Source organism: Artemia sp. Qi Xiang Cuo, chromosome 17 (assembly GCF_049724085.1).
Source record: "Artemia sp. Qi Xiang Cuo chromosome 17, ASM4972408v1, whole genome shotgun sequence".
NCBI classification, from domain to species: Eukaryota; Metazoa; Arthropoda; class Branchiopoda; order Anostraca; family Artemiidae; genus Artemia; species Artemia sp. Qi Xiang Cuo.
Window position 1 is genome coordinate 36,541,816 of NC_142810.1, and position 17,817 is coordinate 36,559,632.

The window sequence follows — 17,817 nt, forward strand, 5'->3', positions numbered from 1 at the left end:
GTTTCTACTTTTCATTCCTCCTTGGATACATTATTGGATTCTAATTAATTAGTCTAATATACCTAACATAACATTAGAGCTGGAAAAGCTGCACAGAAAGCTCTCAAAGCCCTGCTCTTGATCGACCTTCTGCTGTTACATATTTAACATATGCTATGCTTTACCCCCCCCCTCCCTTCCCACCCCTAATGTGCAAATATAGCCCAAAATTTGTTCAAAACTATTATATTTTCATCCTATTTTGTTTTATTTCATTACCATTAACGAAACTTCAGGTATCACGTATTTATCAGATTCCAGACAAGTACCGCCAAATATCTGATTTTATTAAGGTTCCTAGTTGCTGCTATCTGGTCCGTTAAGCTAAAAGGTTAGACACTCCTTCCTGTAAATGAAAATATGTTGGAGAGAATGGGTTGACCCTGGTTTTTAGTACGAAGAGCAAAGAAGAAAATAAATAAAATCGCTTCTCATTATGGACTGGTAAATGTATTTGATTTCGTGCAAAAACTAGTTTTGGAATGCTGCGAGTTTGAAACTATTCTATTGTTTTCTTGTTTGATCCATTCTGTCCTTGATAACTAATAAAGGCTTTCCTGATCTCAAAATATCTCTTTCATTGCTAAATATTTCCGTGCTTAAACATTTTGCTTTAATCATGTGCAAAATAGAGCAAAGTCATGTTAGCTATTTTAAGAGCCGGCTGAAGAGGCAGGACCGTGTGTGCAGAAAAACTAAATAAACCATTTATACGCAGGGGTGGATCCAGTATTTTTTAGGCGGGGAGGGGGGCAAAATAGGTTGATCCGAAAAAAATTAGGGGGGGGGGCGCAAAATAGGTTAATCCGATAAACTTGCGTTAGGAGCAAGTTTAATTATCGCAAACTTGAGTTAATTAAGTAAATTACACTACTTTAGACTATGCTAGGGGGCGCGTGCCCCCTCGCTCTCCTCTGGATCCGCCACGGTTTATACGGCGGCATGGCATCTCCTTTTAACGTAATCCAGGAGATAGCTTGAAACTGTACAATTCAACTAAGTCAGCGCAATAACGTTGATCAAACAGTTCATGGTAGGCTAACGGTGTAAGGAGCGAATAGTAATCGAAACTCTAAAACATGAATTTTTGATAACATTAGAAACATCAAAAAATCGTTTTTTTATGCTGATTCTAAATATATATAATTCATTAAGTTTAATATTACCCATCAAAAGATACGAGCCTGGGAAAAGTTGCCTGATTCTGGAAAAAGGAGGAAATACCCCTCAAAAATCGAAGAATCTTAATGAAAAACTGACCATCCGATTCAGCGTATCAGAGAACCCTCCTGTCGAGATTTCAAGCTCCCATCAACAAAAATATGGAATTTTGTATTTTTTTTTTTGCCAAGTAAAAGATCATGAATGCGTGTTTACTTGTTTTTTTTTTTGTTTTTTTTTTTTTTCAGGGGTGATCGCATTGAACCAATGGGGCTAGAAGATGGGGAGCGGGCTCACTCTAATGGAAATCAAAAGTTCCAGGGCCCCTTTAAAAAGACCAAAAATATTGGAGTGTAACCAACCCCCCTCCCACGCCTCTTTTTTCACTATAAGTTATACGATCAAATTGTTATGTATCCATTTTGTTTAGCATTGTTGAAAGGCTCAATAACTGTGCCTCTTGGGATGACATGACCTCCTCCCCCCACACCTCCTAGGGAAAGGGCTGTAAGATATGAAATTTACCCATTGTTTACATATATTATTTGTTATTAGGAAGTATACAGACATTTTCCCGGGGGATTATCCGTGGGAAGGGGTGTTTCTGGAGATGGACTTCCGAAGGGAAGTTTTACACGGGGAGTTTTTATTTGTCTTTACTTTCTCATAGGTGACTCAGTTTTGCAAGTGGAAATGTTACGAGGAATCGTCTGCGGGAACTTTTCAGCGGTGTTGGGATGGTCTTGGGTTTTTCCCGTGGGGAGGGAGGAATTTCCACGGGAGAAATGTTTCATTTGGAGGGGGGATTTTCAGGGAAAATTATTCAGAGAGGGGGATTTCTTCCATGATTTGAAAAGTGATCAGAAATTAAATAAAAAATAAGTCTTTTTTTCAGGTGAATGTAGGCGAAGGAGAATTCTCCAGGCAGAATTATCCACAGAAAATTTTCCGGGGGGAATTTTCAGCGAGTAGGGAATTGTCTGGGGGGTTTTATGTGGGGAGCGCTTTTCATGGAAGAACTTTCTGTGGGGGGCGGATTTTCCATGAAGAGGAGAGTGGATATCCTGGCATAATTTGAAAAATGATCAAAAGTGAAATGAAAAAAACACGTTTATTCAACTGTATGTATTGAGCAACATTAAAACTTAAAACGGTACCTGTGCATTATTCAGTACACATTAGAGAAATGAAGTTTATCATGGAAATGCAATACTTTAGTCACAAAATTATGAAAACTACAATAAAGAACTATTGAAGGGGGGGCGCTCAGAACGCATTATATTAAATACGTAACCTAACCTAAGAAAATATCGACTAAATATTTAATTAAAATATAGCTTCAACGTAGTTTTCCCCTAAGTCATAGCTAATTGTCTGGTATAAAGACCGTGAAAGCCGGTTATTGTCTTATGTGTAGATCTATATTCTCGAGTGTGTACCGAATAATGCATAAGTACCCTTAAAACGAACAGAAATCATTTCGTGTAGGGGGAGGGGCTGTCCCTCCTCAAAACCTCGCTCTTTGTGCTAAAGTTTGACTTTTCTTTTACCAATTCCTTAAAAATGAACCCTGAAACACAAGGGCTGTTTAATTAGAATGAGATTTTTTTTTTTTAACCCGATAGGATCTAGTTAAAGAAAAAACAATAATGCATGGGAGACACGTTTCTCTTTACAGAGTTAATACATTCATGCTGACTTTGATGCATATATGATCTACCCTTATTGTAAAAATAAGTTGAAATCAGATTACCCCCCCCCCCCCCCGAAAAAAAACAAAAAAAACACTATGGCAATTAAGACAAAACGAAATTATTCTTTTTTTTAAACGAAGCTTTTCCAGGAAAAGTAAAGAGCGAATCTAATACCTAAAACGAACAGAAACTAGATTCATATTGCTAGGGCAATATGAAATGTTGCAGCGACCTTTGGTCGGCTTTGCTCGGAAACAGGTTGCGAGATTAACATCTTGATTTCGTTTCTTCGTTATCGATTGATAACCACAGTTGTGTATCCCTCAAACCTTATAGGTTTTATCCCTCAAGAAGGGTTTTGGCGTAAAAAAATGATAATATGTTCATTAAAGTCTCAATAGATGCTGTATTCTCAAAACCAACTTTATATGTATTTCTTGGCATCCACTGAATGTTATTAGTTTTAAAGTACACCTTTCTTAAAAGTCAATGGTTTGTTATTTGTCTCAATGCATAAACCTATCACAGTGTAATCAGTGTTTTGTTATTACTTCTATAATGGCAGCATGCACAAGCCAAAGATGCGTTACTTTTCCTCAAAATGTAACAATTATTAATTGTTTCATGTATATCTGCTGGTGAAAACAGTATGGTTCTAATTTTATCGCCGAATGATTGCCACATAAACACTTTACTAATATTTACCAAACGACGTCATTGTATTGAATTATCGTATATGGTTGTTGCGTAACCATTTGCTTGAAGTTAACTGCCTACAATGCAATGAAGTAAGTAAAAAGGTAGACCGATTAGCGGAAGTATAAACCTCTTCGCCCATAAAGAGAAACAAGCTTTATAATTCTTGCTTACAAGTCCCTTTTTCTGATAGAGGATAAATCGACAAAGGCTAAAAATTTTAAGCCTGCTAGCATCGAGGTTGTAAAGTTCAACGGCTTAGAATTCTTTAATAACGTCACTATGTTCCCTTGGCCCAAAATTACCTGCCACAAGTTTCAAGCAGACTGAAAATTCTCTTGTCCCATTGCCCCTGGATTCTTGTTCCATGAATTTTGGGCCCACCTGTCAAAAAAAAAAAAAAAAATTAAAGGAACGAAAAAAAAGATTGTCCACCTTTCTGCGTGGAAGTTGACGATGGGAGTTGGTCTTGGAGAGTCAAAGAAGGGACACTCTGCTGCCACCTGTATGATCATATAGGTAAAAAATACTTGCAGTGAATACGAAGTGGGTGTGTTTGAGATGCCAGCGGCCCACTGTGTGCATGAAAACTTACTGATTGAAGGTTCTTACACGTTTTCGATTCAAATAAGATTAAATATGCCTACATTTCCACTTATAAGTTTGAGGTAGGAGGGGTTTTGAAGAAGTAACTACCCCGCTTTGGGTCTTCAATCATATACTTTACAGATCCATTAATAGTCCTTTTTGAAAAAGGCGCAACATATCTACCATTATGCTAAGAAGTTGGCATTGCAAAAGGCGAGAAGGGAGATGTTGAAGGTTCAGTGGATAAAGTTTATGCCTGTATCGACAAAGACTGAAAATCCTTGGATGATTTCCCTTCAAAAAACCGCAAGACGCCTACCTTTCTGCTAAAATGCTCATGAGGAGGAAAGAGGGGATTGAAAGGGTTATGGGCCCAATATGGTCATTCAGTCGCACAGGTTAAAAATCTTTGTAGTGTTTTGTTCAGGCTAGGTGCAACATGCCTACTTTTGTGCTACAAGTCGGCGGTGGGAAGGGCAGACAAAATCGGAATAATTCTCACCTTTTTTGCTTATCCAATTACGCAAACTGAAAATCCTTGCGTAATTTCAGTTCAAACAAGGTCCAACTCCAACATGCTAATCTATTCAACGCATTCCACTCCTAGCCGAAGGCAGTGAATCAGGAGATGGGTATCTGTGCTATGTAGACAGAATACTGCTCGGACTTGCTGAAAAAATGATTTTCAACATCAGTATATTTGAGACAATCAGTTTATTTTTGCTAGTTCTTATCAATTTTTAGTGTTTTCAAATCTGTCCATTTCAACTAGCTGGGTTATTAGTTCAATTTAAACAATCTCTTTAGTTTTCAGTTAAACACAAATGACTCATCAGTCTTTAAAGGCTTTTATTTTATTTATTTTTCGGGAGGGGGAGCTAATGGGAACACCATACTTGTTTGTTGTAACTTCCGTTTCGTCATTCATAATAAGTTATGTTTAATTTAAGTTTATTCCTTACGAGTCAAATTACGTTTGTTTGAAGTTACAATACCATATTTACTTTTGGCTCAAAACTTTGTGTTTTGTAAATTGTATTTATTTATTTGAATTATCTAATTTGTCTCTTTTAACTGGACAATAAGTGTCTTTTTTACGGAAAACATAGATCTAGTTTTAGTTTGAGACGTCTGATTATATTGGATTAATTCAATAATCCAACACGGAGTCAACGGTTCTTAAAAAAAGAAATATATATATATATATATATATATATATATATATATATATATATATATATATATATATATATATATATATATATATATATATATATATATATATATATATATATATATATACCGATCAAAATTATAACGCTGCATAGTTTAAAGGATTTAATAACCATGGAAGTTCCAGCACATTAGTTTTGTCACGTATTATGGCACTTTGTCTAAGATGAAATAATAATTTGAACGACTTTGATAAGAATTGATCGTCGTTGAAAGCTGTAAGATCAATTTTGTGGTCAATTCAGATCCTTAAGGCCTATTTCACAAATTAAGTTTTTTTCTTGTTTTTAATAAAAATTTCCATTCGGGTATAGAAGACCAGCCATACCTTTGACACTAATAGATTCTTTCCATTCGGGTATAGAAAACCAGCCATACCTTTGACACTAATAGATTCTTTCCATTCGGGGTTCCTTTGTGCGTTGTGCTTTGTGTCATCTGGCGACTAGACTAGGCTGGTCGCCAGATGACAAGTATTTATGGCACGTCACTGCCTCAAGATCGTGCCTGAACGAAAAAACCTAATGGTGTCAAACTTATATAGCTTCCTGTATCACAGAAAAACTTTCGTATCAAGCAATAGCCTTTGGCTTCGAAAGTAATATTAGGTCGTCGTTCATTCACACGCGAAAATAAAAAACGTGTAACGCATCCATACTCCGTCAGTGATGATCTGGTTTCAATGGGGATTTTTGGTTCTGATAAGTATAGCTTAGTAGTATGGAAAGACTCTAAGCCTTTTAGGTTTTTACTGTCTTTAATATGTATTTGAATTCTAGATTACCGTTACGCAGCCCTGTTTCTAATTTACTAGTATGTGTTAAACTGCCTCCATAATACCAACTTCAAAACTTCTAATTGAGTTCGACATAAACTCTATCTGCTAAATAAGATCATAATGTAGAATTTGGGGTGCCTATGCGTGGCAATACAGTTTGGTTGAAAGTTCAATCAATATTTGTTCCATAAGGTTGTGTCTGACGATTTTACATACAGTGACCACCCGGGGAATGCTGGGGTTCCCCAATGCCGTATTCTGTGTGCCATTTGTTACCTCGCGTCCTCGCCTATATCAATAATGTGCAGGACAACCTAGAAGACTTAATCAAAAAACCCTATTGATACCTCCCAATCCTTTCAAGCGGATCTCTGAGAAATGGTGTGATATTTTGCTACAGTATGAATAAAGTTTTCCGGTTGAGCCAGAGTTGCTTATTTTCCGATTGAATATATTGTGCTGCTATCCCTACTTCATTTTTAAGAATTGAACTTTTTATTGAATTTTTTTTTTATTTAAAAGTTATTGAACTTTGCCTTTTATGAAGTCATTAAACAGCTCATCTTTCTTTGAGTGCCACCTCAATTGAATCTGAACCTTCTGCTCCGGGAATTTTAGGATGATATTTAATGGTCAATGTCATAACATCTTGTTCTGATGGGTTATGATGTCTGGTGATGATAACATTTGGATCTCTCTCTCTCTCTCCTTCCCTTTCTCCTCTCTGTTTCTCTGTATTTAAATATAGCAGTATCTTTAAAAGTCGGTCATAATCTCATGGTTGCCTGTTGGCGAATACATTCATCGTGCAATATAATTCAAAAATGCAACAAAATAACAGTATTATTTTTAATGTTACAATATAGTGTATACGAAAAATTAGATTCAGTTCATTTTCAAACCTTCAGCGAAACACAGCTATCCTTGGACTATTCCACCAAAATTAGTTCCACCAAAACTGAATGTACGGCAAATAGTAGTTCCTCATAGTTATCAACACTGGATAGGTGTCAATGCTGGAACAACGGTGTGAAGCAGATGGTTCAGTTCAAAAATCTTGCAAGCGCTATCAAAAGAACATGCTCATACAAATTTTGAAATGAAAACTTCTCTTTCCACTTCGAGCTCCGTCTTTTCAAGAGCGATGTTACGCTCAGCCTCCTGTGTGTATCTGAGAGCTGACAAGAGTACTGCTTTTAACCAGAAAAAAATATGCTCTTAATAATAATGAGATGGGAGAATACCCTGTACCCACTAGACTAAGAATATTACCAATGCACATGACAGAGAAACTAGACGTCAATCGCTTTTTAAATTTTCAAAGGAGCAGGGTGGGGGAGATACTTTATTAATGTTTTATGCCTAGATATCCTCAGAACTTACATAGAAACTTGTGGAACTTTGAAGCTACGTTTTGTAAAGAAAGACTAAAAAGGACTTTATAATTTAGACGTATCAGAGTGACTGTTGGGGTTCCACCCCTGTTTCTTTTCTTTTTAGAAAAATAACCCATTTTCTTTTCTGTAATTACATTTGCCTTTAAATTAATTTTCAAACCTAAGTTGAATTCTGGTTGCTAAGTTAGATTATTTTGCAATAAGTAGGCTTTGAACTAAATTCTATTTTGGAATTCCTGGTCTGAGCCATTGAAAGGTAAAGTTAAGAAAAAGTAGAATAGATTTTGAATGGGGTTTGAGAGGATTGGCTGGGCCAAGCGAAGGTCCACCCCTATGAAGAGTCGCTGTACAGAACGAATTTTTCAGTTAGTCTGCATTTAGACCCCGTTTGGGGAAGCCTATTCTTTTTGTTATATGTGACCTTTGGAAGATAACAAATAAGATATTTTCTACAACTGTGTACTAATTTTCCCGGAACCCAGGCAGGGTAGGAACAGAGTTACGAGATACCGTCATTATTATATTGACAGGGGGGGGGGGTCGTTACCTCCAAGGAGACAGTTAGAGATTTTTACAGTGGTGACCCGGCCCTGGGGTAGGGTATACTCTAAATTTGGTATTACCAAACCCGATATTTACAGAACCGGTGTGGTAGGCGCGGGCATCCCATCATAATATTTGGTGCCGACGGGGGCCTTTCCCTCGAGTAAGTGGTGTAGCACCATTTTGCACCAACAAGTGGTGAAACCCGTACCTTACCACCCCAACACTGGTGACAGCAAGAAAGGGCCTATCAGTAAACCTGATAGCAAAAGAATTCTGCGTTTTCGAAAATACAAGCTGAGTCACCCTACATTGTGTCCTAATACGGTTACATAAAAAAAATCACAAAAAGAAATTTTTTTATATTGACTCTGCCTAATTAAATTACTATAAGTAATAATTTTTAAAAAATCTTAAGTCATTGCGATTATTTAATTTGTGAAACAAGGAAGGCAGCACCCCCCAAATACAATTGGCAAATTAAAACGCAACAATTTTCACGAAAAGATAAAAAGAGACATTGGTAAAAGGATTTTCATTTGGACGGAAGACGTTGAGTAAACCTTAAAGCCATGGCGGGCAAGCGGAGAATTCAGACAAGAGCAGGAAAGGGACAGTTGGAAGAATCGGATCCGAATTCGAAAAAAACTAACGCGGTAAAACGAAAATCGTGTTCAGACCCATAATTGTATGCGACTCCCGCTGGAATATCCTAAGAAAAACACTATCAGATAGAACCATATATCACTCAGGAGGTGAAATAGAAATTTCTGACACGTGTGAAGGGGAAATATTCAAAGCAAAATCAGTAATAGAGCGATCTTCGGTACAAAACGCGGAGGAAGAAAAAATTTTAAAGTAAATTCAAAAAGAATTATTACCAAAAGCAGAAACCAAGGCCAAAGAAAAAGTGACGATAATACATGAAAGAAAAACCGTTATATGAAAATACGGGCAGAACAAAAACAACTTATCTTTAGAATGAGGCGTTCAAACTAGAAGAGTTGTAGGTAACAGAAAACGTAATTATAGAACAAAAGAACTTAAAAATTAATCAGATGAATATAAAGACAGTGAGAATCAGAGTAGACCAAGTAGAAGGAGTAGCAGAAGCTCAATTTCCAGCAGGGACTCGCGAAAAAGTATTCAAATAGATACGACACAACAAATATTAAATTTCATGAAGGAAGAGAGAATAGCCAGAGAACGAAAAAAGAAGGAAGATAGAGAAGAAAGAGAGAATATCAGAATAACTAGAGAAAAAAGGAAGAGGCTGATAGAATAGCCAGAGAACAAAAGGAAGAGGCGGATAAAATAGCCAGAGAACGAAAGGAAGAGGCAGATAGAGAAGATAGAAGAGAACTAATGCAAAAAATTGCAGGGAAGAATTCCCAGGAGCCTCAAGGATCGTCCACAGTAAATGTAATGCATGCAGTAAAATTTCAACTAATGAAAGAGAATGAAGAAGTACATTTATTCCTCTACAACTTTGAAAAAGTTGTATTAAATGGATTGCAGAATTAATGGATTGCCGAGAGAAAATTGGGTGACAAGAATACAGCCCCTCCTTAACTACAAAGCACAAATTGCATATAAAGCATTACCAATGCACTGCTTAAAAGATTTTGAAAGACTAAAACAAGTCACTTTTGAAGAGGTTCAAATCTCCCCCGAGCACTTTCAAAGGAAGTTTAGAAGCGAAAGAAAATGAGACAGCGAAATTTATAATGAATTCGGGTACAAATTGAAAGATATGTGTCTAAAATTGCTAGAGTTAGAAAACTATAGAATGTTAGAGGGCCCGGAAGAAATAAAAAAAAATAACTGAAATAGTGGATAAAACATTTATAAAACGATTCTTAGAAAATACTTTCCAAATACGAGAATGTTCTTAAAAGTTAAAAATCATCGAACCGTTGAAGCAATGTCTGAATTAGAAGAAAGTTCCAGTGAAATTACGAGGCAGACAATCCAACACAGAGCAAAACTGGTAGGTAGTGGTAGGAAAGAATACTCTTACTCAGAAAATAAAAAAGATGCTAGCCAGACATGGCAAAGACAATCAGAATCAACGTGCTACCATTGTAACTCCGGCGGCCACTATAGCACCAATTGCCCAAATAAAGACGGGGGAAAATACGGCCAAAAACAGGAACAGTATGATGTTACCTGTTTTAACTGTAATAAACGTGGACATTATGCCTCAGGTTGCCGCAGAGCTAACAAAAATCACGGTAATAACTACAGAACAAGGGGCGATGGCTCGAAGGGAAAACAGGACTACTTAAGAAATGATCAGCATAACAACAACCGACCCCTGTAGAATAGTAAAAAGCTTCAGACGCTTAAGAGAACCGCATGGGTTAGAAGCCCGGAAAAAATATACAACTTCGTTGATTACGGGGAGAGGTGAACTGGCCCATAAAACAAATTGGGAGGCATATCGGCCCTCTCGGAAAAACGAAACGCTTGATAGTCGTGTTCGAAATGATGATAAGACACGAAAATGGGATGCAGAAATAAACGGACCACATAATATTGAAAATAAGACGGGCAAAAATGATTTTTCGGGAAAATTTCCAGAAAATGGAAAACTTGTGAGCACTTTTAACGAGTGTGAGACGCCGAAAAATGTTTCCCAAAATGAAGCGCTGATTGTACCAGAGAAAAAGGATACGAAATTTATTGTACGCGCTTTTCCTCGCAAACATCGAGAAATTTTAGTACAATATGAAAAACCAAATGTGGGAATTCAGTTCCCATTTGATAACGAACTATTTGTTTCGGTGGTAAAAGTAAAGAAAACTAAGAGGGAGAAAAGAGATATTGACGGAGCTACAATGAAGGAATGCAGTCAAAGATGGTGGTCACTGGAGTCAAAATCAGATTTAACGATGATTTATTATTTTGCGCCATGTAAAAAATTGAGAAAAGTGAAAAAGAACAAATAAATACAAAAAAGAGACAAAATTTGGAGATTCAGCCTGCAGTGGCGAGAAATAAATAAAATGTTGGATGGGCTTTGCCTTGATAACATAAATAGGCCTAATAGGGGGGATAAAGAGGTCCAAGACCTATGGGGAACAAAACAAGATGATTACAAAATAGAGATAAGCGACCTACAAAGAGCTGGGGATAGGTTGGGAGACATTGAATGTCGGGTTGGATTTGAAAAACTTGGGAAGGAATCTGAGATTAGTATTATCAACTCAAAAGAGATTTCGATCCTTTATGAGAGGGAGGAATCCCTTGGGGAAGATCCCCTGCGGGAAGTCGCGAAAGATAGCCCTTTTTCTCAATGCAAAACTGGCGGACAAGTTGTGATCCCTTTACCGAGGTTTTGCCTCTCTGATCTGGAGTCCTTGGGGGATACTCTCTCCCAGTCACTTCACATTCTACCCAAACCCTTGTCTAGTAACCCAATTCATAAGTTCTAATCTTCAGGGGAAACGATAATTATTGCTGGCAAATTGTATTCAGTGGGAGATGTATCCAAATTTCAACTTCAATTAGCATCAACACGTGTTCTGCATTTAATTATCCCAGGGGAAGGAACCCAGAGCGAACTGATTAGTGATTCGCGCAAACTTTTAGCTGATTTCCCTGTACCCTTATCGTTTCCACAGGCCTTTGCATTTTCGGCCTTAGATTATTTGGAATTGCGCAAAGGGGCAATTTATAGTTTAATTGAGATGTGGGGTTGTTTCCACAGATGGAAATTGAGAGGCTAGTACAGCCGATTTTTCAGGATGGCTGGCATCATCGAATGTGCCAAAAACTGATTCTCTAGTCCTCTAAAATGTAAATTTCGTGAGAGCGAGAAATTTTTTATTTTGCTGTGCAAGATATAGTTCCACAAATCTCGTGGATTCTTCCTTCTTTGATTTCCCAAGCTTGATAAATAGAGCTGTACAGACAATAGCTTTGATTGGTCGGACAGAAATACGGAATGGCAATGGAACAAAGCCAAGGGGATGGTATAGTCGCGAAGCCATAAGCCAACGGTTAGCTGCAGTGGAGATGTACAAAAGAAGGAAGAACAGAAGATAAGCAATAAGTAAGCTTTGAACTAAATTCTATTTTGGACTTCCTGGTCTGAGCCATTGAAAGGTAAAGTTAAGAAAAAGTAGAATGGATTTTGAATGGGGTTTGACAGGATTGGCTGGGCCAAGCGAAGGTCCACCCATATGAAGAGTCGCTGTACAAAAGGAATTTTTAAGTTAGTCTGCATTTAGACCCCGTTTGGGGAAGCCTATTCTTTTTGTGATATGTGACCTTTCGAAGATTACAAGTAAGATATTTTCTACAACTGTGTACTAATTTTCCAGGAACCCAGAGTAGGAACAATGTTACGAAATACAGTCTATATTATATGGACAGGGGGGTTTGTTACCTCGAAGAAAATAGTTGGAGATTTTTAATGATGCCTTGAGTCGGGTACACCTTAGTCCTTAACGTGGTTTTGTGACCGCTCGATTACGTTATTATACCCTGGGGCAGGATTTACTTTAAATCGAGTATTGCCAAACCCGATATTTACAGAACTGGTGTGGTTGGCGCGGGTATCTCATTATAATATTTGGTGCCGCCGGGGGCTTTACCCTCCAGTAAGAGGTGTAGCAACATTTTTGCACCAATAAGTGGTGACACCCGTACCTTACCACTCCAACAGTGACATGATAGGCTGTTTTAACTTATTTCAACCAGAGTTGAAAAACAGACAGATTTCACTACAAATTTGTGGCAACTTGAGTTTTTTCGTAGATACTTTGAGAGCCTCCGGAGGCATATGAGGATTTAATGTCTGCGTTATTTTTTTGACAGTTGTGGATTCTTAAGTATAATAGAATCGACTCCAGGATGTTGCATCAAGCTGGGCTTGATTTTTTTTCAAATATTGGAACTATAAACTGGTGTCTGTCAATTAACAATTCCTGCAGGCCTTGGTGTCAATCTATTGAGTAAAAATACAGTTTCCTATCTCTGAGCTGGTCCACGAAGCTTCCCTTCAATTTGTCCTGATCCTCTGTTAAAGGGACATTAACCAACAGCTATTTAGGCGAAAACTTGAATAGAGATATAGAATAGGGATGTCGCTAAAAGCAGAAAGCCTACCGTTTTTCAACCACAGTCCTACATTTATCAACTGTTTGTTATCCTGATTCTTCCTCCAACAAGTTTGCGATAGTAAAATTAGACGTTCATTTTACGCCATAAATTCGAGTAAAGTATAAAATTTACTGAGTTTTTGTCTTCTGTTCTGTGTCTTTTCTTTCCCTTTTATTTATCCAAATTATTTGTATTTTCTTCGATAGTGAGATTGTTCGTCATTCGACCGGCAATTTCTGTTATGCTCTTTGACTAGTATACTCTATACGCTATACTGGCACCAGGTTTAGTAAAATTGCAATATTTCGAAACATGAAGGATTGAACGCATGCCAGCATCTGCAAATATTAGAGTGTCACTATGAAAATATTTATGTATATTCAAATTTGAGTAACATAGAGCTTTTTTAATATGAATGGTTGATGTGATGAGGATGCGACAAGAGAAGGTATTTTCCTTTATTTACGGTCCTGCTCTGCTGTATCAAGTTATGTAGGTTAAATTTTTTTGAACGTTTGAAGCCACTGTAGAATGTATTATATTCGCTCTAGTGTGATTTGAAGCATTGAAGTTGTGTTATATCGTAGTCTACCTCTACACGTTAGAGTATACTTTGCAAGGAGCAGCATGCTGTCATGTTGGGTTTTTTTCGACCTCATCGTATAGAATGAATAGTGGAAGAAACTTAGGAAAGGGTTTATTCTATCGCAAATTGAAGAACCGAAAGCGATCACAGAGTGACCTGCCACCAGGGTTGCCAATTTGCACACTTTTAGTGTGAAATGCACTTTTTTTTACCTCAGAGGGGATGAAGAACGAGTGAAAATTACTCTTTTTGGGTGTCAGTTTTTTATTCACTTTGAACGTCAGTAGTTGGCAACTTCGTCAGAAGTGTAATTAACCCAAGGAACAGGATTTTCCTTTGCACACTTCTCGTTTGAAATGTACTATTTTATACCTCAGAGGTTATGCGCAAGCAGCAGCAACCGTGCGCATGCAAAATTTTTGACTTCTACTCTTTTTTTTTTTAGCAAAAATTACTCTTTTTTGGCCTTGATTTGCATTGTTTTTTGACGTCAGCAGTTGTCAGCCCTGCCTGCCACCCCTTGAACGTCCTATTTGCCCTTGTTTTTTAGGTCACTTCAGTCGCTATAGTCGAAAGGTAAAAAATATTTACCTGGGGCTACATGATAAATGTAGCCCCAGTGTCAGGAGCCCCTAATATACAAATAGCCAAAATAAGATAGAAAAAAATAATTAGACTTTTCACACCATGTTGAAATTCGGTTCATAAAAGGATTTATAATTTGTATGATTGAAAGGCTCAAAGTGATGATTTCCTTGGTCCCGTGCAACACCCCCCCCCCTCCCTAATTCTATCTTTAGAAAGATGGACAGGTTCCACCTGTTAAAATATGAGTGATGCAAGGATTTCGATTCTGCACTATTGAAGGGCCAAAAGTGAAGCCGTTGCCTCCCTCCAACCCATTTCTTTCTGGATTTTTGAAAGAACATTTAGCTGAGATCACTCTGCAGCACATCAAAATGAAGCTAAAGATATTTCCTAGATTAAGCGCTCATGCTCAACGATTTTAAGCTAACTAATTTTTGTATGAATAAGGACATAAGTTAGAATTATATAATCCAGCCTTTCAGTTTCTGAGCACATGAAGCGTGAATATGGAACGTGATTTCAGGTAATTCTCCCCTATATTCTGTTTTTCCTGCCGATTCACTGTTGTCTACATGTAGTTTTCTTTCGTCTACTTGCTATAAATAGATAGACGTAATCTTCAACTATATTTTAACAGGCGAGAAACATATTTCTTCTCCTTTTTTTCTTGCGCAATAAAATGAGGGTACACTTCATTTCTACTGTTATATAAAAACTTCTTGACAGAATCTTCAGTAAAATTGGGTGCTAGATTGCTTTTTTTCAATTTTGCTGGCTTCAAGATTATTTTGTTGGGTAAATTTCTACCAAATCATATTATTGAGTTAGGAATAAAGTGGATACACCTTTGATGCCTTTTTTTTATGTTGATTACGAATATAATAATCATTTTTATTATAATTGTTTTTCAGCCCCCACCCCCTATATTTGCCAGTTCTGGTCTTTTTTTTCTACATTAGGGGGGGGGGGGTACAGTTTAAACGTACCTCCCATTTACATCAGAAATAAAATTTGCCATCACCCCCCCCCTAATGTATAAATACAAACCCTGAATTTGCATATATAGGGGGGGGGGCTGAAATTCGTAATCAGCATTCGTAATCAGCATAAAAAAAGGCATCGAGTGGTATATTCACTTTATGCATAAGTCAATAATATGATTTGGTAGAAATTTACCTTTTGTTGTTTTCTATCTCCAGCTGTCAAGCAAAGTTGTCACATACATTTGACAAACTAGAATTATATTTCTCGTCATCGCATCATAAATAGGCATAAGTTCCTCCCATAGGATGGGGAGTAGAAAAAGGATAAAAGTCTATTTTATGCCACTATTTTCAAATGGATATGGTATTTTTTTAACGGAATATGTCTGTATTAATTTAGTTATTGCTTTCATTTGTATAGATAAATAAATCGGAAAATTGATTTATTTTGAACAGAAGCCCCATTAGCCATGGCTACAAAAAATTTACAATAGTAACAAACACTACATAAGCCTAAACTCCGCAAGTAAAATTAATGACATTTTATATCTTATAGCAAAATAGAAATAGCACTTTACACGTCCTATAAAAATCCCTCCCTATATTCTACGGCTATCCAGACCCATCCCTGCCCGTTTTTATTACCTAAACCTAATTTTCAGCGAATCTACGGTATATTAAAGAATATTTTCTTTGCTCATTTAATACAGATCTGCGATTTTTGCATATATATCTAGTCAGTTTTAGGGGGGGGCAGAGAGTGCACTTGCCCCCGGCGCAGGAATTTTTGGGGCGCAAAATTTCAAATAAATAATCGAACGGTTACAATCATTTTTTATTTTTCAAAATTTAATTTTTATTAAAATAGAGTAAAGAGCCCAGTTGGCAGTAAGTACTTACTTACTTTACTTACTTGTACTTGTACTTGTAGCAGGACTCAAGCATCTCAACTCTCCCTGGCGTCAAGAAGCTTCGTCATTGTAGTATGCCAAGAGTCTCAGTAGTTCCTGAGTGACTCCATCAATTCGAGCCATAACTTTACCCATCTTCGTACATGCTTCTTGAAGCCACCGATTGGGTCTAGGTCAGCCTTGATGCAGGCGAGCCACGTTTTCTCCTGTCCCCCATGTTGCTTTTTCCATCCCAGAAGAGATGTACATCTGAGAGCTTTATTGACGAAGGTGTGGTGTGCGCGGCGAAGTGTGTGGCCGGACCATCGGAGTCATTGCTGACTTGACCACGGAGTTTAATGCCAATGATTCTCCTTAGACATAAATGGTCAAATACGTTGAGGGCTTGAATTTCGGATACTTTCAGAGCCCATGTCTCAGCCGTATAGAACGACAGACCGAACAAGGGCCTGATATATTCTTATTCTTGTCTTCAGGCGAACTTTTTTCTGGTTCCATAGAGATTAATTTAGCCGGGTGAAGACTCCTGTTGCTGAAACAATTCTCTACTGAATTTCTGATTTGCATCCTCATATTGGATCTACCAGAGAGCCTAGATACTTGAACTCAGATATCTCGACTATGGACGACTGTTCTAGTAAAATTAGTGGGTCTTGAGATGAAATACTAGACACCATGAGTTTTGTCTTGGATGAGCCTATCTTCAGGCCGACCAGAGAGGATTCTCCAGCTACCTTCGATAGCATGAATTGGGCTTCTGGACGAGATTATGCTAATAAGCAAATATCGTCGGCGTAGTCCAGATCGGTGATCACAAAATTTAGACTTACTTCAACGCATGGAAAGGTCGTTATTGCTCTGGTCGTAGTCCAGTTGATTACGCAATTAAACAAGAAGGGAGACAGTATACATCTCTGTCGTACACCAAAGTCAATTTGGAACACCGAGGAGAGCTCCCCACCGATATGAATTTGGGCTCGCGTATGCTGGTAATATGCTTGGACAAGTCTGACTATCTTGCCTGGTACTCCATTCTCTGCCATATTCCATCCTTTAGAACAGAATCAAAAGCTGTAATAAAATCTGTGAATGGAAACACTGTCGGTTTCTAGTGTTTTGCCCTGTGTTCAAGGGTTTGTCTTAAGACGAATAGTTGGCCGATTGTTCCTATTCCTGGGTGGAATCCCGCTTGATTTGGCCTTGTCTTCACATTGCGCTGGATACGAAAACGATTATGTAGCGCTATGGCAAATATCTTGGCAGCAATGCAGATGAGAGAGATCCAGGGATAGTTGCTGCATTTTGTTTTTAGCCCTTTTTTGAAGACCGGAAGGATGATAGAGTCTCCCCAATCCTGTGGAACCGTCTCTTCTTCCCATATACGACAGGTTATTTTGGCAGCCTGCTGACAAGTGCTGTCTATCCATACGTGTAAAGTTCTTCCTGAATGGCATCAAGACCAGAGGCTTTATTGCTTTTCAGGCAATTGATTGCTGGTCGGACTTCATCTA

General features: G+C 37.7%; 1 protein-coding gene across 2 annotated transcripts in view; it reads left to right on the top strand.

The window, feature by feature from the left end:
• Cen (cerebellar degeneration-related protein 2-like) overlaps positions 1 to 17,817 on the top strand; it is a 189,297-nt gene that overhangs the window by 100,757 nt on the left and 70,723 nt on the right. The window lies entirely within an intron of this gene.